This window comes from Agelaius phoeniceus, chromosome 11 (assembly GCF_051311805.1).
Source record: "Agelaius phoeniceus isolate bAgePho1 chromosome 11, bAgePho1.hap1, whole genome shotgun sequence".
NCBI classification, from domain to species: Eukaryota; Metazoa; Chordata; class Aves; order Passeriformes; family Icteridae; genus Agelaius; species Agelaius phoeniceus.
Genome location: NC_135275.1, coordinates 18,347,544 through 18,373,533, shown reverse-complemented (window position 1 = coordinate 18,373,533; position 25,990 = coordinate 18,347,544). Strand labels below are relative to the sequence as shown.

Here is a 25,990-nt window from a genome sequence, read left to right as displayed (position 1 = left end):
GGAGATTCCCCCCCTCCTTTGTAAATCATTATTTACTGTGGAAGGAGTATCAAGATGAGTTGGTATTTCTGCTTTAGAGTGTTCAGCTGACTACCAATGGAGCCTGAGTTAGGGAAAATAATGCAGCTTTGAGCTGTAAATGAGCAACTACATGACTTTCATCTGGTATTGATAGAAATCAGAGCCCAGCTCTGTGTTTGTGCAGTTGTTCTGGGTGTTGTCACTTCTATAATCTATTCCATGTAATTGCATATTTAAAGAAAATGTAGTTCATTTATTGATTGCCACTATATTGTTTCAGGCAGGTAAGATAAGAGGCCAGAGCTGCTTTCTCTTGTCTCCACGTAGTCTTAGGGAGTGGAAGGAGCGATGCATGTGAGTAAAGCGAGGCCCCATCTGTGCTGAGGAAAGAGATTCATTACAGCTGACTTGTCCTGTCAGAATTACTGCCCCAGACTGTTTCTGGGAAAAGGATGTCACTAAGATATCTGTTAGAGAATTTCAACCACAAACTTGAGGAAGGAATCTTGAGCACTGGGGCTCCTCTGTGGCTCAGACCCTGCCCTTGGCTGCAGCTCCCCACTTCCAGTCCCCCCTCTGCAAAATCTGGCAACGTGTTGGACTGTGTCTTCTCTTCTAAAAATTAATTCCTCATTAGAAAAATGAGGGAAAATGCATATTTCGCTCTCTAACTCCCTGTAGGTTGAAATCTAATGTCTGTCTTAACATTTCCCTCTCCACCTTTGGCAGAACTGCTGCACTGACATTATGAGCTGGTTTGTTTGTCTTAATGATCTCCTATTTAACAAGTGAGTGTGCATCTTTTTTGTTGGAGAAGCTGAATAATCTCAAAAAGAGCTTTATTTCTGATAGAGGAAGATGAGGCTGGGGAAATCTTGAGACAACCACATCAGCTGCTGTCACACACTGGTTGAAATTGGCCCTTCTCATGCAGCCTTTTATTTTTTCCTGAATGGAAGATGCAGCAAAGCTCAGTTGGAACTACACTAAACAGTCCCCATCTGCTGAGTCAGAACTTTCATTTTTAGACTCCTAGTTTTGGAAAATCCGACCTGAGGTTCTTGTTTCCCTTTCTCACTGTTCAAAGCTGTGACCTGTGCTGGACTCTGGGCTCCTCTGGCCTTGTGGGGCACAGCAGTGTCTGGTTTGCCTCCATTGCTCATTAGAGACAGCTCATTGTCTCTATGCTTAAACCTTTGAAAATTCTAATGAGACAGACTCTGATTTCTCAGGAAGATGATATGCAATTCACTCCTGGTTTTGCTAAAATTCCTGATTTTTTTTCTTTCTGGGTTGTTTCCAAGGTTTTTTTTCCTGTCATTGCCTTAATTATGTACCAAAAGGAGGTAACAATTTGTGCATCTGCAAAGCTTGTGAACACAGTGCTCAGAGAGAAACTCTAGTTTTCACTTTTTCTGGTTTTTTCCATGGTGCCTGACAATGCATCACTTACAGTTCCCTCCTTTAAGCTGGAGTCAGTGCAATGAGTCTAAGTTTGATAATTGCTTATTACATTACACAAGGCAAAATCACCTAAATCCTCCAAAGTCACTGAACAAGACTAAACTGTCTCATTTTTCCTTGTTCTATTACATGGCACTGGAATTCCTCATAAATGTTACAGTCTGCTTTGCTCTCCTGGAGACCAGGAGCTGTGCTGGAACTCCTTGGCCCATAAAAGTGACATTGCAAAGCTACATCAGGACTTTTTGACCCAGCTTGTGTTGTGTGAAAACCCCAGAGTCTCCTGATGCCACCCCAGCTAAATAAATGGTTTGCTGGACAAACCCACCCACTGCTTTGCTTGGCAGAGGTTTTTGTGGATGACCAGGCAAGCCTGAAGCCATGGGAAGAGGTGAAGGAGCCAAGGAAAGTGCTGGGAGATGGATTTGTAGGACAGATAAAATGGTGGGTGCAGAGATTTGTGTTAATTAGTTGCAAAGCTACAGAGAAAGGGATATAGAACCAACACAGAATTATCTTGTGACGAAAAATATTTCCCTAAATCAGATAAGTGAGAATCTACTCACTCAAGTGAAGCCATTTTCAAGGAGCAGAGATGAGGAAGGGACCTGAGTGCACGTTGCCTTTGTCTCTCCAGCTGAGGCATCACACATGAAAGTCCCAATTGCTGCTTCCTGTGTACAGCAAAGCAGTAGAGATATAAAATTGGGGCATAATGATGAATGAAACTGTGGGATGTGTCTTGATTATCCCAGGTTTCTAATGTATAATTGAATTATTTTCTTAAGTGTATTTCAAGCCCTTTGATTTCTGGCCTCTGTTTTTAATTACTCAGCCCCCTCTTGCCCTTGTGCATTATTATGCTGCTCATTAGCATTCAGTGAGACTACAGAAGTTTGACTTCTGAATAAAGTAACGTACAAAAGAGAAGGGATGCTTTTTATCTTTCCACTTAATAATTTAAATGGAACCCTTTTCTTTAATCAATGTTTAATAGTACAATAGTTGTTTGTTTAAACTGTGCTTTGCCTAATTTTGCAAACAAAAAAGAGAGGCAGGATAAACATGTTTAGAAATAATAAGCTTTGTAACCATTTTAATCTTCAGAAGACTTAAAATATCTCCAGCACTTCTAATGTCAGTTCATCTCAACGAGGCAGGAACGTGGGCCCTGAATGTCTCTGGATCATTTATGCAGTGCTAAGAAGCACCAGCCTATTTTTTTATTTGAGGGAAGCAGAAAACCTTGCTAATTGCAAAACTGAAAGCTACTCAGCAGCGTTAATATTGTTGGCATGGCCGCCAGCTGTGATGATTAGGATGTGTGACAGAGGGAGAGATAATTTGATCACAGGCCTGGGCACCAGAAGCTCCTGTGTCCTGCTCCTTCCCTGTGCACCTGCAAAGGCAAGGAAAACACAGGGGGAGATTCAATCCAGCCCCACAGAGCCCAAGGTTTGTGGGAGGGCCCTGCAGGGCACAGGGGGTGCCAAAATTTTGGGTGTCACTCCAGGGTGGGGAAGGGGATGGGAGCTGGAGCCCAGGCATTGACATGCCAGAGGAAATAGCTGTCTGGGGGGGTAGTAATTTATTACTAATTGGGTAGTAATTAATAATCAGATGTGGAGGCTGTGCATATATGGAGCTTGTTCTGTGTCACCAGCAAAATGTGGCTTTGGGTGGGATCAGACAAAAACTGGAACCTGAGCTGAGGCAAGGTCAGGGGGACCCTCAGAACACAACATGAAAGGGAAGGACTAAAGCCTCTGTCCCTCTGCCCTCCTGCTATGCAAAACAGGAATTGATCAGGGATATGTTGGGGATTTAGAGATATCTGGGGGCCGCTTTGGAGACATTAGAACTAGTGAGCATAATATCTGCATTTCAAAGTACTCTTTGGACCTCTTAATTCGTTTTGACAGCAGTCCAGTGCTAGAAATGGGGCTGTCTCTGCTGCCTGGATGGGAAAACTGAGGGTAAGAGATGGGATGGAATTAAGAGCACAGGACAGCACCAGGCCAGGGAGAGCTGTGAGCTGCTGTCTGCTGTGGCTCAGCAGCCCAATAAAGCACCCACAGCTGGTAAACTGCTCCATCCACATCTCAGGGGGTTGTTGACCCTACATAATCCCTGTCTGATGTCCTGACCAGCCTACTTTCAACAAACTGTACCCCAGACAGCAAGATGAGACCTTTCCTCCTGCTAATTTGTGTCTCCTGTCCTCTAAACCTTTCCATTTCCCATCGGTACATCCAGTTCCCTCCCTTTTACCCACATCTACATCTCACATTTCTTTATGCAACCTTGGAGCTCCTTCCTGCTTCTGCCTTTTCTCTCTCCCCTTTTCTAGGCTCACTAGAGGTCTGGAGGGGTGTTAAGTGTCAGGAACAGTAGGCAAGAAGGTGACAGGTAAAGAAGCTCCTCAGGTAAGGATTGAGATGGAGAGATGTAGTCTCATGCTGTGGGCTTGTTCCCTCCTATCTTGACTATATTGCAAGTCCTGCTGATTAAAAGAGCACAGCTGAATTGTGCTAACATGAGATGAGGGAGAGGTAGGGCTGGGGATTTGGACCCTTTCTTTCAGGCTAAGTGAATTTTCCAGGATGTGAGAGTCTGCTGCTGGATTATTAATTTTCTGTGAACAGTGGTGTGGAAGCTGCAGGGATTTTTACTGCTTTTCACATGTGGACTAGAGAACTTGCACAAAGACAACTGGAAAGGCAATTTGCCATTCCACAACAGTAGCCAACGAGGGTTTTCCTGTGATAAAAGTAGCTTGCTCTGCTCCACAAGGCATTTTTTCAGTGATTCTTCCAATTAAAGGAATGTTTGTCCAGGACGATGACGATTTGTATCACACCAGGGCTTAGGTAACAGAGCCGAGATCAACCTACTGTTGCACTGAGCCCGGTGCTTACCTACGGTGAGACACTGCCCTCTCTCACAGAAATGAGACTCCATTCTACACATATTTAAATGCTGACAGCCCCCGAAGCATTTATTTGGACGTCACTGTTTAGGTGAGCAGCAGAGCCAGGGGAGAATCTGAGGGTGTGAAGTGGGGGGATAAAGGTTGTGCAGAGCAAGGAGGAGACTCCGTTTGCCGGTGGCTGCTGGAGAGGCAAAGTGACCCCGACTTTGTAGCCAGGGAAACACCGGCTTTCATTTTCAACATTTAAACCAAATTTGTGAAGATGATGATTTATTGATAACCCGCAGGACCGTGGACATGCAATAAGAGGAGCGGGGAGGTTACGGCCTCAGCCCCCGCTCCCCTCTCAAGTTGCAGCTGTTTCCGAAAGATGCTGCGAACTCCGGCCCGGCTGCGAGCACGGAAACATCTCCCGCGCCTTCCCTCGGCTGAGCAGCGACCGCTCGGATGCTGAAATAAGGTCAGGACTCCGTCAGGCGATTAAAACCCGGGCTGAGCGAGGGCTGTGTCTCCAGAAGGCAGCGCGATCGTTCTGCCCGGTGCGGAGGGAGGGAAGGAGGGAGGGAGGAGAGGGCAGCTCGCCCGAGCAGCTCCGGCTCTGCGCTCCCGGTGGGGTCAGGGACCGCGGAGAGCCAAGGGAGGATGCTCCGCCGAGCCGGGAGAGACGCCGAAGCCCTAACACCGTGCTTCCTCCCCAGGCTCTGAGGAGGAGGAGGAGGAGGAGTGGGAGGGGAGTTCCAAAGCCACTTTGGGCGCTGCGCCGCTACGTGCGGGAGTCTGTGCGGAGCATCCTCCTGGCAGCCTGAGCGCCGGGTGCTGTCCCCGCTCCCCCGGGGGTGATTTCCCCTTCCCCGCACGCTGCTCCTGCCTCCGCAGCCGCTCCCGGGCGAGGCGGCCGCCAGGTGAGCGGGGCTGGGGCACCGCGGGGTGCGGGCTGGGCTGCGGCCGGGGCTCCCTCCGGCTGCTCGGGCTGGCGCTCGGTGCCGGGAACACCGAGCTGGGGCTGGGGCTGGGGCTGCCCTCCGGGAGGTGCCGGGCCGGGCTGGAGCCGGGTTCCCCCGGCTGTCGGGGCCGGGCGCTGCGCGTCCCGGGCGGGGGGTGCGTGATGCGCACCCGGGGGAGGCGGCCGGGAGAGAAGCATCGCTCCAGCTGCCCGGTCACTTGTGTTTCGGAGCGCAGTGTGGGGCTAACAGGGGCTTATCTGCTCCCCGAGAGGGCCCGGGGGCCGCCCGGCCGGGGGCAGAGGGATCTCCACGCCGGGTCCCCCCGGGCCAGCAGTACCGGCGGTACCGGCGGAGCGAGCCCTGGGGCTGGGCAGGCTCCGGGAGAGCGGCAGTCCGGAGCACTCCAGGGATCGGTCCTGGAGTTCAGTCTGTCTCTGCACTGGGGTGTGTGCGCCAAATTCATTTACTGCCCCCGTTACTCCAGGGTGCCGCTAGCAAAGGGTCAAGACTGCTCTGTAAATGTCCCTTTTTTCTTTCTTTTTTTTTTTTTTCTTTTAAAAAGTGTTTATAATTTCAGCTACATCTTTTATGGCTCCTGAGATACTTTCATTTCCCAGAGCAGTTGGTTTCCCACCACTGGCACTTCCACCTTTTTGAGTGGGAGGATTTACTTTCTCTAAAACAGAGCTCTAACAATACTCACTCCTTTCAGCGAGGCACGTGCCATCTCCTGACCCCAGCAACTTCACTCTGACAAGAGAAAAGCTGGAAATAATCACTTAAGAGATGCGACTTTGCCTGTTTCAACAAGTTGCTTTGTTCTCTGCTCGAGTAATTTCCTCCAAGGCGCGTGGTCATTGTCGTTAGCAGAGATGGGGTGATACGTGTGATGTTAAACCTGCAGTCACCGGGGATTAATGCACGGGCATGACATCACCGACAGCCAATGAGGGGATGGGTTTGGACACGTACTGACCCGAACTGGCGTCCAAACTGGTGATCCTGCCGTGCTCCTGGGGAATAACACCAGTCTGTGCAAACGGTGAGGTTTCCTGGCACGGTGTCACTGCGTTTTCTCAGCCTTGTGTCCTGCTCTGAGACAGTCAACAATTCATTAAGTGTGTGGTTAGTCTGGTTGGCTAGAGGTTTCACTTCTTGGGATGAGATTATTGAGAATGGGCATATCAGTGCCCTGGCCCAGGGGGAGCTGGTGTGGCTGGGCTGGTTGCTGGCAGAGTGCAAACAGCCAAGGAGTTCCCAGCCCTTGTGGCAGGAGAGCTGCCCGGGCAGCATGTTAGAGCACACAGTGCTGTTACCTGGAGTGAATTGCTTTCCTCTGCCTGATTGCTCGGAGGGGAGGTGGGCACAGATCCCGAGGGGTGAGGAGGGGCTCTGTGCAGCCCCGGGGACGCTGCCGTGGCTGGTGAGGCAGGAAAGAGCCTTGCCCTGCTGTGCCAATGGCTCCTGCCGTGCTCTCACCCTCACCTTGGTGCATCCTAGGTCCAGCAGGTCTGAAGCCCTCGGCCTCAGCTCCTGTCCCTTTGCCTTAGGGTTGCTCAAAAACTCGGGGTAGCTTTTGGAGAATCACAACAGATGTTGCCTGGCATGGTCTGGCTCCTGAAATGTTCATTTTGGAGTTCAGGCTGCCTCTTCTGTCTAATGTTTCCTTAACCTTCATCATTTGCTGCAGACTCATCCAATTCCCCTGCAGGTCAGGCAGGTGCTTCCCCACAGGCTGTGCAAGACCCTTTTGTGACTATCACAAATATTTGCACTCAAATCACTTCTATTTCTGTTTGCTAGAATTCTCAATGCTAAAACATAAATTTTTGGGTCCAGACTTCACCCCTGAAGTCTTTTAATATTTTTGGTTGTGTTTTGTATGCAGGTACCACACAGAGTCCCTTATCAGTGCCATTGCATCGATAGCCCTTTGCATTGAGGGACCCACACAGAATATCAGCAATATGACTGACATGCCTCAGAGCTCTGTGCAAGATCCTTATGCCTTCATTGCCAATAAGACGTGACAGGATCCATCTAATGAATTACCTTTAAATTAGAAAGCAGTAAACAAGCCATTATTGGATTAGAGGAATATTAAAATTAGAAGAACGTAACCGTCTTTTGATATCCTGTGGCACATTTTTACCAGCTAGGAAATGACATGGGGAGCTGCAGAGAGAGAGAGGGTCTCTAGAGAACTGTAATGATTTTCATCTGTGTGAAATAGATTTTTTTAAAATGCTATTACTTAGTGTCTTATGTTTAGATGATGCTGTAGCAGATTTATTTTTTTTCTCCATTCTAGTTTCATATTGATGTTTGATATATTTGTCTGAGTGACTTCAGTGCTTGGAGGAGGTACAGGTTTGATGTACTCTGATGGCTAAAATCTCCCAATTATTGAAGAAAAACACAGGCAAAAAGAAACAAGAGTCTTGGTGATAGACTTTAGTCCAACACTGAAGAGCCTTTCCAGGGTGCAGAGATTGTCTGGGTTCATGCCACTTTTCTCATGGCCCTTTTCTTCAGCTGTTTAGAAGCATGTTTAGAAGGCTGCTCCAGCTCTGGTGATTGGGGAACATTATTTAGATTGCATAAAAAAATTCACCTGGACTTCCCTGAGTTTTATATAAATTGCTGAGAATCCACCAGTTCTGCTGGTCTCCCAGCTCAGGTGCAGGTGTTAGCTGTGCTGCCTTCCAGATGTGATTGCTCTGGATTGGATCTGAATTGGCAACTGGTTGGTGGTACTTGGGAGCAGCCCCTGATCTCCCCATGCCAATCTTTTATTAATTGAAGGCCAGCACCTGCTGTCCTCTCTCCAGCAAAGCTTCCCAATTAAGGACTGGGCTGAGAGTGAAAAGGGCAGAATTTGGCTGGTACTCCTCCAGTGTTAGGAAAAAAATTGTACATGGAGAAGTAAATAGTAAAATACTTGATGGAAAGGAATTAATTCTTAGCCTTGTGAAAAATCAAGTTTCTTATGATATTTTGAAATTATTGTGGTTTTGTAATTCCACCTACCTCAGCTGGCCATGGAAAAAAATGAGCTCTAAATCTAGAACTAAACTTGAATTTGTGAGTACAAAAAATTGTTTTCTTTGGACTACCAATATTTTATAACTCTTTAAGACCAATCTTTTATTCCTTTAATCAATATGAATATGGAGCAGCAAGATACCTTTGAGTCCTAAGCCCCATTCCAGTCTCTGGAGGAAAATCTTGAGCATAATGTTTTGTCCTGGATTTTGGAAGCACACTCAGAATAAAGATCTCTCCAATACAAATACTTTTCATCCGAAGTATTGGATTTTCCTTGTCTCTCTCTCAGAGTTTATGGCCCTGGGACTCCTTTTCTCAAGGTCTAGTAGAACTCCTTCAGCATCTCTTTTCCCCTTTGAAAATGTGATAACCATCACGCAGGCGGCTGCTTTGAAGCCGGTGCCAGCCCTGCAGATCAGGAGATCACAGCTCACCCTCACCTGGGGTCAGGCAGCTGGGGCTGAGCTGCTTTGCAGTGCCAGAGCATCCTGAGTGCTTGCAAGGACAGGATTCTGTCAGGCTCTGGCTCCGAAGCCTCTTTGCTATTCTGAAGAGGCTTGTGAGGAGGAACAAAGGGCTGCGGATTTCACCCGTTTTGCTCTATTTTATATTTTCCAGCAGTTATTTTGGAAAGGCTGTGAGCTGAAAGGCTGATTTTCTCAGACTTGGTACAACAGTGGCAGAGTAAAGCTCAAATGAGGGAAAGTAGCACCGGGTATCTCCGTGACTCCAAAGGTGACCCGTTGTTTTTATTCCCCTTTCTGTGGTGTTTCAATTTCAGTTACACTTTACAGGGAACATCTGTGAATAAAAACTCTGCTGGGGTCAGGTCTTTCTCCTAGAAGGATATTTCCCTCTGCACAGCACCAGTACAAGAGTACAAGTTTTCTCCCTCCTTCCACAGCAGTTGTGCTACATGTGCTGTGAGGTATAACAAGGATAAATACATTAAGGGGCAGCAATCCCACCCTTGGTGTTACAGGATGGTAAAAGGCGGTTAAAGAATTTACTCCCCAACCCTCAGTGCAGAGCTCTTGCCCCTTTTTTGTTCTCCAGCTTCTTGCCAAGCATGACTCAGTCATGTGCTACATCCCTTTGAGCTGGAGAATGTGGAATCAGCTTGGACTTTCTGGCTCTGGGAGCAGCAAACCTCGTCCTTATAGAGGAGAGAGCAGAACTCAGTGCTTTAGCTCTTAAAGCATTTGTAGACTTTTTTTTCTGAGCTTGCAAGAGGCTGCTAACTGCTAAACCAAAATCATTTGAGTAATGCCTAGACATGGATAAACCAATTAAGAGGAGTTCTTTTGGCTTTTTAAAACAAATTGCAAATTTCAGGTTCGTATTTGCATAATTCACGTTATTAATTCATGTGTTTGCATTTCCTAAACTGCGTGCCAAATTCCCATTTGGAGCAAGTTTCAGTGTTGATCTCAGTGTAAAGGGGAAAAGGTGGAAATTGAGTTGTTGTAGGAAGCACTAAGTGATTTTTCTTTTCAACAAAATTAAGTGAGCTTCTTTTCCATTTTTTTTTTTTCTGTGTCAATTCATTGTCACCTTAAATATTCAGTGAGAAATCCAGAAATTCTTAATTGATAGGGTACCCAACCTCTCCTCTGTGCATCTCTGGGATTTATATATAATGTAAGTTAATAAAGCTTCCAGCATCCATTCTGTGCATGTGTAATTAAGGAGTGGCAGTGCCTTGATGTCCTTTGCTGTAATGTGTGGATTCCAGTGGTGAGGACGATGGCATTTTATGCTGTTGAGCACAAGCAGGAACATCCCTGCATGAGTGAATCTGTTTGTAGGACCAGGCTGTGGCTGCTTCAGTCTGGAGAGCAGTTACCCTCGGATTTTCCTGCTGCTTCCATTATTCACTGAGAGTTATGTGTGTTTATGATAGTCAGCAAACACAAGTGTGTTGCAGATGCAGATATATTGGGAAGTACAGTGGTTTACATTAATGGGAAGGATTTATCTTGTTGCAGTGTTGAATTTATGATGCCAAGCTGTGATATTTCCCTGTTTCAAAAATGTTATATTGCAGCAGGCTGGTATCAGGGTGATAAAATAAATGTTTCTTTTTTAATTCAAGCCACTGTAAGATGCTAATAATGCTGGAGACAGGAAGAGAAATGCCACGTTTCAGAATTTAATGTAATGTATCTGTATTACAATTTCCTGGCAAAATTAACTTAGCTTGGACTCCTAAATGAAACTTGTTATGTTTAAGCTATTAAACAGGTGTGGTTGGGTTCTTTAATGGAAGTATGGTTCTATGACACACGTAGAGGGGTGAAGGTGCCCTGCTTAAATTAGTCTGTAGGACTCTGTTCCCTATAATTTACAAGAACTTGTAGTGACAGGGAGAGGGGGAATGGCTTTAAAATGAAAGAGAACAGGTTTAGTTTGAATATTGAGAAGAAATTCTTCACAGTAAGGGTGGTGAAGCCCTGGCACAGGTTGCCCAGAGAAGCTGAGGCTGCCCCATCCCTGGAAATGTCCAAGACCAGGCTGGATGGGGCTTGGAGCACCCTGGGATAGTGGATGGTGCCCCTGCCCATGCTGGGGTGGGGTTTGGAACTCTAAGGTCCCTTTCAGCCCATACCATTCCATGATTCTAGGATAATTCTGAAAAGAAAGTAGAGCAGCTCTGGTTGCTGGTGGTGGTCTCTTCACTGGGCATTCAGGAGCCCATGTTCCTTTCTGGTTTCCTTCCCATTTCCTGGCAAATGCTCAGCAGGCAGAGTTACTAGGGAGGAAGGAGGGCTCATCTCTTCCTCTTTGCTGTGATCTCCTCCTCTGGCCAGTGCCAGGGTCTGTGGCAATGCCAGGGCTGTACTCAGGACAGCCATTTGCTTTATTTCTAGCAAAAGTAAGAGAGTGTGAAGGAAATCCTCGTAGTCTTAATGACAGAAGTGTTGTGACTGCCTTGCTCTGGGGCATTGCTTCTTCCCCAAGGAAAACTGGGATGCAATGGAATTGGCCCAGCTTGGATCCAGGCAGGGGTAAAAGCCTGATCCTGGCTCTCTGGTGCTGGCTGTGTCACTGTTTGTGCTCAGCACTGCCAGTTTAGTGCCTCTGAAGCGCCGTGGTTAGAAGTCAAGTGCTATGAAAATTTCCCCAAGCACAGATCTACAGCAGTGAGAGGACCTGCACATAAACCAGGCCACTGAGTCTCAGAAAGGAATAGTTGTTTTGTGGAATACAGAGAGACTGTCATGTGTGTGCACTCCTGTTACACTACCCACTTAAACAGTGCCTCTGAACCTCTGAGTTAATCTCATTGTTTGGAAGCACATCACAGAGTAATTGAAATTGGGTTATTTAACTGCAAAGTACTACTGGAGTAAGAGTTTAGCTGTGGAAATACCTGCCAGTTATGTAGTGTATGGGCTTAACTGGGACTGAAGGAGGAAAAAGCAAAATAATTATTTTAGTACTAAACTATCCCCGTGTTTTTGGTGTGCTGCTGAAATGATTAATTCTGCTTTTGTTTACTAACAGATCTGTTTCTGTTCAGGGACCACTGAAAGCACAAAACTTTGTTAGATCAAATACCTTTTAAAAAGCTGTGCTGATTCTTTAATTTAAGAGAGTAGCAGGTAAAAGGGACTATCCCTCCTTTTCTACACCAAATTGTCATGGAGAGATGGATCTGGGGTGAAGTGGGACAGAATGAGTGTAACCTTCCACCTGAGAAATGACACACAATGAAGTGTTAGAAGTTAATTGCTATATTGAGCTTATCCACACACTTAAGAGCATTTCCCTCCAGAACATTTCCTCCTTGCAATGTTTCGAATGTATTTTTGTGACATATATTTCAGTTTAACAACAGAAAAATAGTCACAGAATCTGTAAACATTAATAATAATTACTGTTTATTACTCTGAAAAAGGGGCAGCCACTTCAAATACAATTAGGGTAGCCACTTGAAATACAGTTACTCACCCTCCAGTGTGTATCACTCACCTGTGAAATGCTCCAGGTGACGTTTCCTGACTGGCTGCACCCCAGACTGAGGTTGGGGGATGGTTTTAGGTGGATGAACAGGGAGCTGCTTCCTCCCAGCGTCTTTGCAGACAGCTCTAGGAATGAGAAGGAAAACAGGTAATTCAAGCAAAACTCCTGGGTTTTGCATGTGTTAAACATCTTTTTTTCTTGAACATGTTCTTCAGCAGTGGATAAACTATTACTGCTAAATCTTGCTTGGAATGTAGTGGAGACAGTCAGCTCTCTGCAATTAGCATATTTGGAATATACATAATTGTATTATGGCTAAAGATCTGATCTACCTTCTGTGCTTTCCCATGTAAGAGGAAAAATAAAGCCTGAATAAAGCCAAATTAGTCTTATTTTAAATGCTTTTTTTTTCCCCCAACAGAAGAAACATCTTCTGTTACAGTTAATGAGCACTGTTGTCTTTTGTTTAAAGTCTTTGTTACAGAGGCTTAGAGCAAAAGGGCTTTAATAATAAAAAGGCCTTCTTCTCTGGAATATCTGTCTGATAATAGCCTGTATGATTTAAGAACAATGCTGTAAAATAATTGGCTTTCAAACGAATAATTTTCTATAACTAATTGGAGGGCAAGTGGAAAATCTGCATCCTCCAAATAAATGTATTGTGTCTCTTTAAATACCCAAACAATTTTTCCTGCTATTTTTCCACCCTCAAGACAAAAATAACTTCAAATCTCATTCAGGTTGTACTTAAATATGACCAAACTGATAATTACATTATTACAGAAAAGGGCAGGATAGCTGGAGGATATGTACAAGGTGCATTAGTACTGCAAATAGAAGCTGATTTACTTATTGATAGTGGAGACACGTTTTAGTCACTTTATAGAATTAACAATTGATCAGCTTGTTAGGTTCTAGTTCTTCATAAGCACAGCATGTTTATTCATTATTGTCATTACATGGTGCAGGCAGCCGAGGTCATGATTAGCAAGGCAAAATCTAAAAAAAATTAAACTTCATTAAATTTAACTTCTGCAATGGGCAGTTTCTGAGCAATGCACCAATTCTCACTTCTCTGACATAAATATAACTTATACCTGCCTGGCTAATTTGCATTTCATTAACATTTTTCAGAACCATCTATTTGTTTTGCCAAATGCCAGCAATTCAGGCTTGTAAAATTGTAATAAGATGGGCAACATAAAAGCATTACTTTCAAATTGCCTTGGTCACTGTAAATATCCCCCAATCTGCAGCACTGGAACTGAAAACCAAAACACACTGCTGGAGGAGAATGGCAAGATGTTATTCCAATAAATATATCCATGATTGTTTGTTACTAAGGGTAAGTTATGTTTTGTAAATCAGCATTGACTTGGGCTCGAGCAAACCCGATAGCAAAAATCCCCACAGAGGCTTCTCCTGCTGTATATGACTAATATATTAAAGAAGATAAATAGTCATTTTTAAAACTTATTACACTGTAGGATTGAACACAAGGGGAAAGCATTTCACAAATCTGAAACTTAAGGTCACCTTGAGAAGAAAAGGACACTCTAGATGACTAGAAAAAGTCTGTTTCCTCCAGAAATTGAGATTCAAAGTTTACTCCTTTCACAGTGCCTTTTATAAAGCTTTAGAATCCCAAGTATAAAACCAGAGTCTGTTTTGATGTGCAAATATTTCAAAACTGTGTGGTGGATAGGCACTTAGACACTGCATCTAACGAGTGCTACAGATGAGCTTCCAGTCTCAGTAATAAAGAAAATACGGAATAATAATTAATAAATAATAAAGCAGAGAATATAAAGCTTTTTTTGCTAGTGGTTTTTATAATATAATCCAGAATTAGAGCTGAACTTTCTAAAACATTTCATTAAACTGTTTCAGTAATTTTGTACCTTTTCCTTTTATCTTTATAAGCATTTAAAAAAAAAAATCATGATTCCTCTTTTAGTCATACTGAACACTATTAAGCTTTTGGTTCATAATTCAGACTTTTAGGAGTATGAAAATGTGTTCAATAGCATTTTCTTAGGGCTTGCTAATAAAGTTAATGAATTTTTTTTCCTATTAGTCAGTCTTAGCATAGATAATACTGCTCCCTTGTTTGAGCTGTAGCAAATCAGGACAACATTGATTTTCTTTAAGAGATGAATAATGAAAGACCTACATTCTTAAATATGTAGATAAAGATAAGTAACTTAATTAAAAAATTATCAGTGGAAGGTAGTAAGATGAATTAGCTGTTTTAATTTGTTGTATATGTCAATAAGCTGTACCATAACCCAGAGTTTTACATAAAATCCATTTATGATATCTTTTTCTCCAATTTCCAGTGTAATTTCATAGTGTCTTTGGCTGCTAATTCTTTTGGAAATCCCTCATGTCTCAGAATGCTAAATTCTTGGAGCTATTTGCCCTAACTTCAGCAGTGTAGGTGTTGACTCTGCAGATGTTTAATGTCCAGAGCAGTGCAGCCTGATGAAAATAGCTCTGCCCTGATCAATAGTGATGTTTACAGCTCTGTCCTCGGCGGTGAAGTCAGGTTACAGAGCCTGATTGTTTTTCCAGTGACTGGCAAATTCTGCTGTTTGATCACATGTGCTATGAATATCCCAGCTGGCGAAATTCCAGGCTAAATTGCTTGCTATTTTTTGACTAGCTTTACAAATTATACGTGATGAGAAAAGGGACGGCTCGGGGCCTCCGTCTCTCATCCAACGCTGCTTTTAATATCCAGGAGGCACCATCAGGGTGCACAGGGCAGAGGAGGAGCTGGAGGAGGAGCTGCTCTATTAAGATGTGCTGTTATTAAAGGAGGAGACAAACAGCCTGCTGCTGGAAGGGCTCCTCTGTGTCTCCACTCAGGGGGTTTTTCAGTCTCGTGTTAATGGAGCAGGCACCCACAGCAGTCCCAGGTGATTCTGTGGTGGGAGTGATGCTGTGCACGGCTCTGCACCTGGAATTAGGCATTCACAGTCCTCATGCTTGCATTCTGAGGGGCTCACGGGTCCTGCTGGTTTTCAAGCTTGAATCTCCAATCTCAGTGCAGCTACAAACGCATCATTTGCCAAGCATGGCTGAGCTTCTGCCTCAGGCCCTTGGGTCACTGCCTTTCTGTGGCAAATGCATTGTCCAATGGCTGGGGTGGAGTTCAGTTATTCCTGTCGTTTTTAGACATCTCTGCTTGGTTTCTAGGCAAGGACAGAGATGCTTCACAGAAGGCAGATTTTGCCTTCTCCTAACTCAGGGCTGTCCTGAGTGCTGAGAATAAAGGGGCAGCTTGTAGGTGGGCCATACCTGTAATGGGAAGGGGCTGGGGAGGCTTTGTAAGATCTCTGGTAAAGCATTGCTTGGACATGATTTGAGCAGGATGTCTCTGCAGAGCTCCCACAGGATGGTTTGACAGTAAAGTGTGATTTGGGCAGCAAATTTTACTCTTTCTGCTCCACCCAGCAATGCCCTGCCAAACTGCAAAGTGCTGGGGATACTCTGGTGCTTCAGGCTTGACTTTGTTTTACCTTGTTTTATTAATTTAATCTTTCTTCAGTTCTTGGGTAAACATAATATTTGTGTCTCTGAGATGAGTAACAAACACTGTGCCACACTGTGGGTCTTGCTCTGCTAGGAGTAGTGGATGGGAGTCAGTGCTTCTTGTCCAAAACAGGACTTTCAGAACCAAAGATGTAAATAAGAGCCAAGGAAAATTAATAGTCTGTATTTTTATTTCATGGCAAATCTTAGAGAAATTTTTATTTTTAAATCTTGCTCCTACTGCGAGATCATTGAAATTTACAGCAGAGATTGTTCCTGATCCTGTGTGCCAGGGGAGCAACATCTGGATTTTCTCTTTCACTCATGGTTTTTGCTCAACACTGTTCAACACACAGCCAGGACCTGGCTGTGGTTCTGAGTTTTGGGACCTCGGGACATGAGTGGCCAGGGTGAGATCTCCAGGGGATCCCAGATAACCTCCAGCTGTTTCCAGGCTGTTGGAATGGAGCTTAAGCTGGGTTTAAGCTTCAGAGAGCTCTGCTGACTTCTCCTGAGAGAACAGGAAACTTCAGAGAGCAATACTTTCCACTTAGGGTGACATTCACAGGAAAATTCCATTATTAAATCAGAAATTTTTCATATTCTTGAAGACTAAATGCTGAGACCTTCAGGTTAAAAAGGCAATAGATTATTTATGCTATGCTGCTGTTCTCAGGTGATAAATTGGATGGTGCTGTTGCAAGCAGTGAAATAATTAAGAATTCTGGTACAATTGAGAAGTCAAATTAGAAAGGATAAAATCATGGCTTAAGAAACCAACTGTCTTTGGCTGGAGAGTAAAAATAATTTAAAATGATAAACCATACCCTCCACTGGCCATTTATTCTGGTTTATGCAGCAACATCAGTGTTCCAAGTGGGTTCTTCTGTCTTTGTGACACACAGCTGCTACAAGACACTTCATACTCACAAGTACTCCTCAAAATCATACAATCTCAATGAAGCTGGACAAATAAATGCCCAAGTAGCTATTCTATTTGCTCAAAGCCACCAGCCTAGAGGAAGAAAAAGGAGCAGGAAGGTAAAATAAGGGTGCTTGCACTCTCTGGAAAACGTCCTTTGGGTTTGGCTCACTAGACAATTTCTGTGAGCAGAGAAGTGAATTTTTGCCATTGTCTGTCAATTTTAAGGGAGGATAGAGGTGGACAGGGCTTCATCCATGGTTAAAAATGGTGTATTAGACTAAATTGGCAGCACATAGCTATGTGAAAACATGGGGTTTGTTTAGTGCAAGGCACAGCTATAGATTAAATATATATATATATATATATATATCTTCCTTTTTGGATGTGGTGATACCCTCTGGTGAGTGAAGGTTTGGCTGCCTGCAGCCTCTCTTGATAATCTTAGCCAAAACATTTGTCATTTGCAAGGAGGGGTTTCAGTTCGTGAGGGGAAAATATAAATCCAGTAAGAAATTTTTTCCATATTTTTCTTTAAATTAGTGTTGCTGTTTCTCATCTAATTAATGAACCAGTACTGAAGCAGAAGACTTAAATTCCTGATCTAGTCCTGAGATGTAGCACATTTTTAATGAAAGCAGTTTTTAATGCAAACTAGTCCTGTGACTGTCTTTGCTGTCTTGCCTGTTGCCAGGCCATGGAAATTCTGTGTGCAATAATTTGAACCAATGGTGCAAGCACTCCATGGGCCTCCTTAAAAACCTCTCTCACAGGGCAGGGAGCTCAGGTGGGAACAGTTAAACTGAGAGAGTTCCACTTTTGTGTTCCAGTTCATCAATCTTTAAAGAGACACTAGTAGGTCAAGTGGGTACAGCACTGATCAATGGACAAGAGGAATCCCTTTTTAAAGTAATCACAATTCATCTCCAATGGGCAATAGAGAAAGTAAAATAAAAAGACACAGCCACTGGGGTCCTGGTGGGGGAGAACTTAATTAGCTGAGCACTCACACACTCTTTAGAGGGCTGTCCCTTAGAGTCCATAAAGGATTTGCAGTCCATTACTCTTTTGGAGGGCAGGTTCCCTGCAATGTGACAGTGACAAAACCTGTCTGTGCCCCAGTCTCCTGCCAAAGGCTCCTTGTTATGTAACTACACCCCAGGAACAGCCAGGAACTGCCTGGCCATCACCTGAAAGGCAAATACCTGCTGGGCAGGATGGCAGCAGCTGTCTCAGGACCCTGCAAAGTGCTCGTGGTTGATTTTATTTGAGTTACATTTGAGTTACAAGCAGTGTACTATCAAACTCTGTGTGGTAGTAGTTAATGAGGCACATTGAGGGGATATTTTAATGGCATTTTTGGTAGGAAAAGCTTCTGGTAAGTTGTACATGAGCTGAAATGACTATTCAGTTGCCCATCTGAAATCACAAAAAGTGATATTTGAGATGTTTCATACCTGTTGCTAATTGCAATATAATTGAAATTAGGAGGTTGCTCTCTTTACTATAGTTAACTTTGAGTACTGTTTCCCCCAGGACAGAAATTCACAGACTATTTACTCAAAAATGGAAAAAAATGTGTGCTGTGGGAATCTGAGAGCCAGGGTTCTGTGAACAGTGAGAAATCAGAGAAATGGAAGACTCATGCAATCCATTTCCTTACACAAAAATATTCAGCAGAAATATCTGAGTGTCTGTCCAGGGTGACTGAAAATACTGCTTCTTATTCAGTATTCATATTCATATTATTCTTATTATATTCTTATATATAATATAAGAATATTATATATATATATATATATTATTCTTATTCTTATATATTCTTCTTATTCATATTATTCTTATTCAGGTGCCAATATCCATAACCTCATACAAACTCAGGAAGCACAATCCAACTTGTGGCAAACGATATCTCATTGCTAAAAGAGAGAATTTAATGTGCCACTATGGTAGCTTTTTTTTTTTCTGTGAGTCTTGAGGTGTGTTGTTTTTTTTCTCCTACAAAATCTCAGTTTCCTGGATGAAAATAATTGGAGAAGATTTTTCTTTTCTGTTTTCTAATTATTTTTAAGAGAGTTAATAGCTCTCTAGCGGTGATGAGAAGCTGATTAAAAGCTGATTGTTGTCTACCCTGAAAATAAACAATCAATGATTTGTTACTTTCAACAGATCTCACATCTTTAAGGCAATCATAATTGCCTTCAAGAGAGGCAGGGGAAGTGGGGGGAATCTCATGCTTCATTTCCAGCCCTGAGCATTTCAAAGCACAATCAAAATTACACCACTCATCCTCCCCCTTGCTCTTCCCATCCTGCACGTGGTTGCATGATCATGAAGAGGCTTTTGCATGAATGAAGAATAGGAAAAGAAAAAATCCATCATAGGCAGATTGGGAACTGAAAGTCTGAAGTTCAGGCTTCTCTGAGCTTTGTGAAAAGGATTATTATTTAAAAAAAAACCCAAACAACAACAACAACAACAACAACAAAAAAACAACAAAAAAAAACCCACATAAAGAAGAAAGTTTTCAGCCTTAGCCATGAAGAGGACCTGGTGTTACTCATATAGCTGGGGTCATACTTCAGGCTGAGGCACTGGCTGAGCCTCCTGCATGGAAACATTCCCTGAGCTGGGACAGGGGCTGGAAGGAGGATCCTCTGACAATCCAGGTATTTGAGAAGGAAATACCAGTTATCACCTCTCTCACTGTTTCTGAAGAGCAGGTATCAGGTTTTTGTGGCTGCTGCTCTCCTCCCCTGGTAGTGCAGCCACAGGAAGGTGTCTGGGACTTTTAGAGGTTTGCTCCTTTTCCACTGCAACAGTACCCAGAGCTCTGTGTGCCTTCCTTGAGCCTGTGGAGGGATGAAAACAGCATCCAGCAGATGATGAACCTGCCATGGGAGACCTGTTTCATGACTGATCAGTAAGTACCTCAGGGGGGTCTCTTCTCCTGCCTCCCAGCCCTTTTTTGGGGATTCACACATGGGCTGCTGCCAAGCAGGAGAACTTCCCAGAGGAGGCAGGGAGAGGGGCTGTGAAAGCAAGAAACACAGAGGGCTGAGATTCACAGGGAAGGAGGCATGAAGGACTGGGCAGGAAGAGGAAAGGAAGGAAAGGGTGGAGGAAATTCCTTCTGGAAGTGAGGAGCAAAATTTATGGGACTTCTGAAATGTTCTTGCATAAGGGAATGCAGTTCCTGGTGTGTCTGGAAATGCAAATCGCTGGGAGTGTTGCTTTATGTACTCATATTGGGATTTGGAATTTTTCTGGTTACTAGCAGAAAGGCAGAACCTGCTGGAGGGATTTGTCAATGTGTGATGTGACACCTTTTACTTTTGAGTAACAATTCCTGAAGTGGTAGGTCAGAAATCCTATTTTGGAATTCTCCTGCTTAGTAGAGCAATGTTTTTTTTTCTTTTTTTTTCCCAGAGTAACTTGAGGAAGTTACTGATAAGCAAACAATATTTTCTAACATTGAGTAAGAAGCTGATGCAGATCAAGAATCTGGGTTATGGCTGCCTGGTCTGTGCTTCCCTCACCTGTGCAAGTTTTGTACTTCAATATTGAGATTCTGTATGTTAGGGGCAGAATTTTAAATCACTCCAAGATGACTGTGTTGTTTTTGTTACCAGAATGGGAATACCAAAAATGCTCCTTTTCAATTTCCTAGCAGTTTCCTGTCCTGCCCCACACCTGCCAGAGAGCAGGGACAGCACAGCACAGGGCACTTTGCTATTGGGTTTTGTAGTGGATAACACAGGTGCTAAAAAAATGTGTGTTCAGCCTGTAATTACACTTCTGGAAATTTAGTGCTGTATTTATGAAATGCTTTTCCTTAGAATCTTTAAATAATTAGCTAATGAGTCCCAAGTGGAACAATTATCCCATATACCCAGACAGAGGGGATTCTTCATCAGCCAACGTGCATTCAGTGCTCATAAAACATGCTTGTGTTCTAAAAGCAAAGCTGGCTGTTCTGTGCTTTCCTCTTGGAGCTTTTTGGGAATTGAAACCAAAGCAGGGACAGGTGACATTGGTGACAGAGAAATGGACAGGTCCTGTTGCTGTCAGGGCCTGACACAGCTTAGGGAAGCACTCACATCCTGTGAGTAAGGTGTTTTTGGGGATAACAAGAGAATAAAATATTCTAATGCAGTAGAACCAGAAAGAACCAAATTTGTTTGCATGAGGACTCTAAGAACCACAAGAATATATTGAAATACAACACACCCTGACTCTGCCTGCATGAAAAACCCAACATGAACAGGAGGCATTTTCAGTTTGTTTCTGCCAGGATTTTCCTTCAGTAACTTCTGACTCGATTCAGGGCATTGAGGATGACACTGAACAGTGACTGACTACCTCACATTTATGTTCCACTGCTGTTTTTTGCTCCAGGGCATAAAGGATATGTTGTCCTGTTACATATCCTGAGCAAACATGTAATCTGCCCTGTGGATGGAGAAGGGAGCCTTGATCATCCCACAAGTGCTCATCCACTTTAAAGAAACCTCCAGGAACCAGGCTCCATGAGATTTTGAGCAGTTTGTACCACTACTTTCCCCTACTTAGGTACAGAAAGTTTCTCTCCATGCACACAATTAATCTTTGCAGGACACTGAATTTATTTTTATGCTATTTGCAGGAGTTACAGAGAACCACTTTAAATACTGCCCTTTAAAGAAAGCCTCTTCAAGGAGACAGCTGACATGTCTCCAACTAACTTTTTCTTTCCTTGACTAAACAAGGAGTTATTTTCACATTTTCTTACCACTTGCATTTGCTGACTCTCTTAATTTTCATGTTATTTCCCTTGGATTGCCTCTTGTTTTTAATTTGAGCAGCCAGCCTTAGGAATTACCTACTTCTTGCATGTGAGCCCTGGGCTGGCCTCCACACACCCAGAGTAGGTCTGGGGCCTCCCAGTGCATTATCCAGAGGCACAAATGGACAGGAATTTTCCTCCTCCATCCCTTCCATCCCTTCCTCCCTCCTCTGAGTGACCAAAATAACCATCAGCTCACCTGGGTCCCTGGTGAGAGGAAAGGAAGGTGAGTGACCTGCTCTATAGCAGGTCAGCTATCTTTGCCTTCCATGGGAGAAATTAAATTCCTCCATCAGCTCAGGGTATAGAAAACAGTGTTTTATGGCTCAAGATACCCTGTGGAACAACTTTAATGCTTTGCTACCTGGCAGACAAAGTTTACAGCAGGGGAAAATGTGTTTTTGCTGTGTCTGAAACATTCTGCTGGAGAGATTTCCTTCAAAGACATTTCTCTCCATGTTTGTTTTTTTTTTTTTTTGGTGTGCTGCCTGCTTTAGATGGGAACTGCTCTGCTTCTGGGAGGGCAGCTGGGAGTGGAGCAGGGCACTGTCTCTGCTCTGTGTCCTCTTTGAACAGGGCTGGAGTAATTCCTGCTCTCCCTTGAACAAAGTGCCTGAAGCCTGCACACCTCTTAAGCAGGACTTGTGCAGGGGGGTGGAGAAGATTTTGAGCTGCAAAGAGGGACTGAAGGAACCTGGATAATCACAAGGAAAAATTCTTTCTGATAAAGGTAATTGAAAGAGTTGAAATTCTGTGCTGTAATGAGATCTCCTGTGTTGGCTGTCCACATTGGTAAGTCTGTGCAACCTTGAAAATGAAACCTTGATGGTGATAACTCCCTTTCCTGGAGTTTGGTAGAATGGTCCTTAGTGGGGTGGTGATGAATAATGAATAATGTATGGAGAAAAGGGTCTGTTCTGCCTCCACTTGACAGAATAGCTGCACTTGGCCCTTGAGCAGTCCTCTTGGTCTGGGTGGACTTTATCCTGGAGGAAAGATGAGAACTCACTTTGTGTTGAGAGAGCAGAGGAAGCAACAGCTTTGATTTTAAACTCTTCCTTACTCTGCCTGGACTTTGGGTGTTCTGGCAGTCAGCCCTCTGCTCCTTGCTGGAATTTCTTTCCTGATCCTGTGCTCTGCTCTTTCTGCTGCTGTGTGACCTGAGCTCTGCTGGCTCAAATTTGGAGGCCACAGACTCTCACTTAAAATGAGTCCAGCTGAAAAACCTTTCCAACAGATGATCCACCCAAGTGTCAACTGTGACTCTGGCACTATTACCTAATGAAGTCTCTGGTGTCTGGGATAGAAAATTTGGGTGATTTAGGCATGTTTTGCAGGATATCCTCTGAGGGCATTATCTTTACACGCCCATAAGAGACAAAAGGTATGTTCTCATGTTTAAAGGAGGTGGTGAGGACAGATTTACCCTAGAGAACTCCAAGTGCTGCTGAAGACGGCCTTAGTTCCCTCCAAACCCATGGCACAGAGGATGTCTGTCTGTGTGTGCATGGTCTGGCTGCTGGTGTGGTTGACACCTCCTGTAATGTGGATGTAACAGCAGCTCAGTTCTCCCTCCTCAGGAGGATGTGGGGTTTATTTCCTCTAGCTCTCAATGGCATTGTTTTCTTTTCCTCCCCACCACCCCCAGTTCCTGTTCAGTGAGATTTTGAAATATTCCTGTGGAAAGGCCTGACTAGGGGTGACAGACTGAGCTGCTGCCAGCAGAGACTGATGTCGTAAATGGGACGTGATGTTATAAAAAAACAGTTCAAAAATTGCCCATGAAGTGTGCAGGGAGCCTGCTGGGGTCTGAGAGCACTGAGCACTGCTGCAGTGACCCTGTGGTTTCTTGGATACCCGCCTGGATGATTTTTGGGTGGTCCAAAGAGCTTCTCACTTCACTTTGCTGTGGGGAGCTTGATGTGACCAGTCCTCCATCCCTCAGAGATTCCTGTAAGGAAGCAGAAGAGCTGACACCAACTCTGGGAGTAAAGGGAGGAAGGAATAGGTCCAACAAAAGTTTTATTTTCTTGCACTCTGAGCTTAGTCTTGTGTTACTTTCCAGTACCTGAAGGGAGCCTACAGGAAAGGTGGAGAGGGACTTTTTACAAGTGCATGAAGAGACAGGACAGGGGGGAACGGATTCAAACTAATAGAGAGTAGGTTTAGATTGGATATTAGGAAAAAATCCTTTAATGTGATGGTGACGAGGCCCTGGCACGGGGTGCCCAGAGAAGCCGTGGCTATCCCATCCCTGGAAGTGTCCAAGACCAGGAGGGAGCTTGGAGCACCCTGGGATAGTGGAAGGTGTCCCTGCCCATGGCAGGGGGTGGAACGGGATGGGCTTTGAGGTCCCATCCAACCCAAAAAGTTCTGTGACTCTGATTCTGTGACTGTACTACATGGGTAACTTTAAGTCCTCTCTCAGTTTGCTCAGTGCCTTCCTACCTGGTGCAACCCCTACTTGCTGTGAGTAAGGATTGGCAGAATGGAGGCCTTTGAAGGCCTGACACGTCCTGGTGGGATGTGCCAGCTGGGAAAACAACAGGAATGTGCCGGGAGGTACAAGCTGGAAGGTGCAGTGCTTAAGGTGAGGTTAATTAACTGGTGGAATAACTCAGCCGAGGTGGATTTGCTGACCCTCAAAGCCTTCAGAGCAAGCTGCAGTTACGTGAGCTGATGGAGAGATTTCTGGGTGAGGGTTAAGGGACCAAATGCAGAATGTGAGCCGCGTTATTCGCTGTATCCACCCCCTGCCGGGCCCGATGGGCACCTGGAGGACAGGGCTGTCCCTGTGGGCTGAAGGCCAGCGCGTCCCTGCCGTGCCCAGGCTCTGAGGGCAGCTCAGCGCCCGGACCCTGCCACAGCGACGGCTTCGTGTGGTTAATGAGGGGCGCTAATTGTCCCGGCCAGCTGCGGAGCGAGGGGGAGCGGGGCTGCACGGACGGCAGGGCTGGCCCGGGACAGGGAGCGGGGCTGGGAGCGGGGCCGGCCCGGGACAGGGAGCGAGGCTGGCCCGTGGGGCTGGGAGCGGGCCTGGCCCGGGGCTGGGAGCGGGGCCGGCCCGGCTCAGCCATGCGGGAGAGGCTGCAGGGAGAGAGGCGCGCAGCCGCCAGGGGGCAGCACCGGCCCGATGGATCCTCGGGAAGCGCCGGCAGCGGCTCCGGCACCACGGGAGGGACAGCAGAGACCTGTGTCGTGACAGGGACCTGTGTCCCGACAGGGAGATTGGTGACCTGTATCGTGACAGGGACAGTGACCTGTGTCCCAATAGGGACATCAGTGATCTGTGTCCTGACAGGGACAGTGACCTTTATTGTGACAGGGACATCAGTGATCTGTGTCCCGACAGTGACCCGTATCCCGACAGGACATCACTACCTGTATCCTGACAGGGACATCAGTGACTTGTGTTCCAACAGAGACGTCACTCACCTGCACGCCTACAGGGCCATTGCTCACCTGTATCCTGACAGGGACAGTCACCTGTAGGGACAGGGACGTCACTCACCTGTATCCTGACAGGGACAGTCACCTGTGACCCCTGCACCCTGACAGGGACACCACTCACCTGCAGCCATGGGGCAGCATCAGCACACAGCCAGGGATGGTTTGGTTTGGAAGAGCCCTCAAAGACCATCCCATTCCACCCCTGCCATGGGCAGGGACACCTTCCATTGTCCCAGGTTACTCCAAGTCCTGTCCAACCTGGCCCTGGACACTTCCAGGGATGGGGCAGCCACAGCAGCCCTGGGCAGCCTGTGCCAGGGCCTCCCCACCCTCACAGGAAAACCTTTTATATAACATCTAATATAAATCTCTCCTCTTTTCATTTGAAACCATTCCCCTTGTCCTGTCAATACCTGCCTGTGTAAAATTTGCTCTTCCTCTCTTTTATACACCCCCTCCTAGTACTGTCACTGAATAACTGTGTGCAGTGATTTAGCCCCAAAATGTGTTCTGGGTTGGTCAGCCAGTGTATAGATCTTTGCTTTAATTCTCTCTTTTGTCTCTAGCTCTCCTCAGCAGCAGCAGTTTTCAAATACACAGTGTACTTGCTGTGTATCTTTTCCCCCCTCCTCTAAGAAATGTCAGATATTGGTCTGTTCTCCCTTTGTCCTTTACTCAGTTTGATTTAAGAATTTGGCCAGGCTGACATTGGGGTTAAAGTCAGGCTGGCAAATCCCCTGAACAGTACATGGCCCCCAAATTTCTTTCCTTCTCACCCCTTGCTTTACAGAAGAGGAGAATTTAAGAGATGCATAGTTGTATTTTAAGTGAGGAATTATTCAGAATGGAGAAATTAAGGCCTTTTAAATATTTAATGAAAG

At 45.0% G+C, this 25,990-nt stretch overlaps 1 protein-coding gene across 2 annotated transcripts in view; it reads left to right on the top strand.

The window, feature by feature from the left end:
- The first annotated feature begins 4,344 nt into the window (after positions 1–4,344).
- The window catches only part of TAFA4 (TAFA chemokine like family member 4), a 75,792-nt gene continuing 54,146 nt past the window's right edge, over positions 4,345–25,990 (top strand). The window contains exons 1-2 of one of the 2 annotated variants that reach the window (XM_054639866.2): positions 5,007–5,319; positions 6,074–6,403. The gene's annotated coding sequence lies outside the window, so the exon portion shown is untranslated. Of the gene's footprint in view, positions 4,878–5,006; positions 5,320–6,073; positions 6,404–25,990 lie in introns of those variants that run through there. The other variant, XM_077184748.1, reaches the window with a different exon arrangement.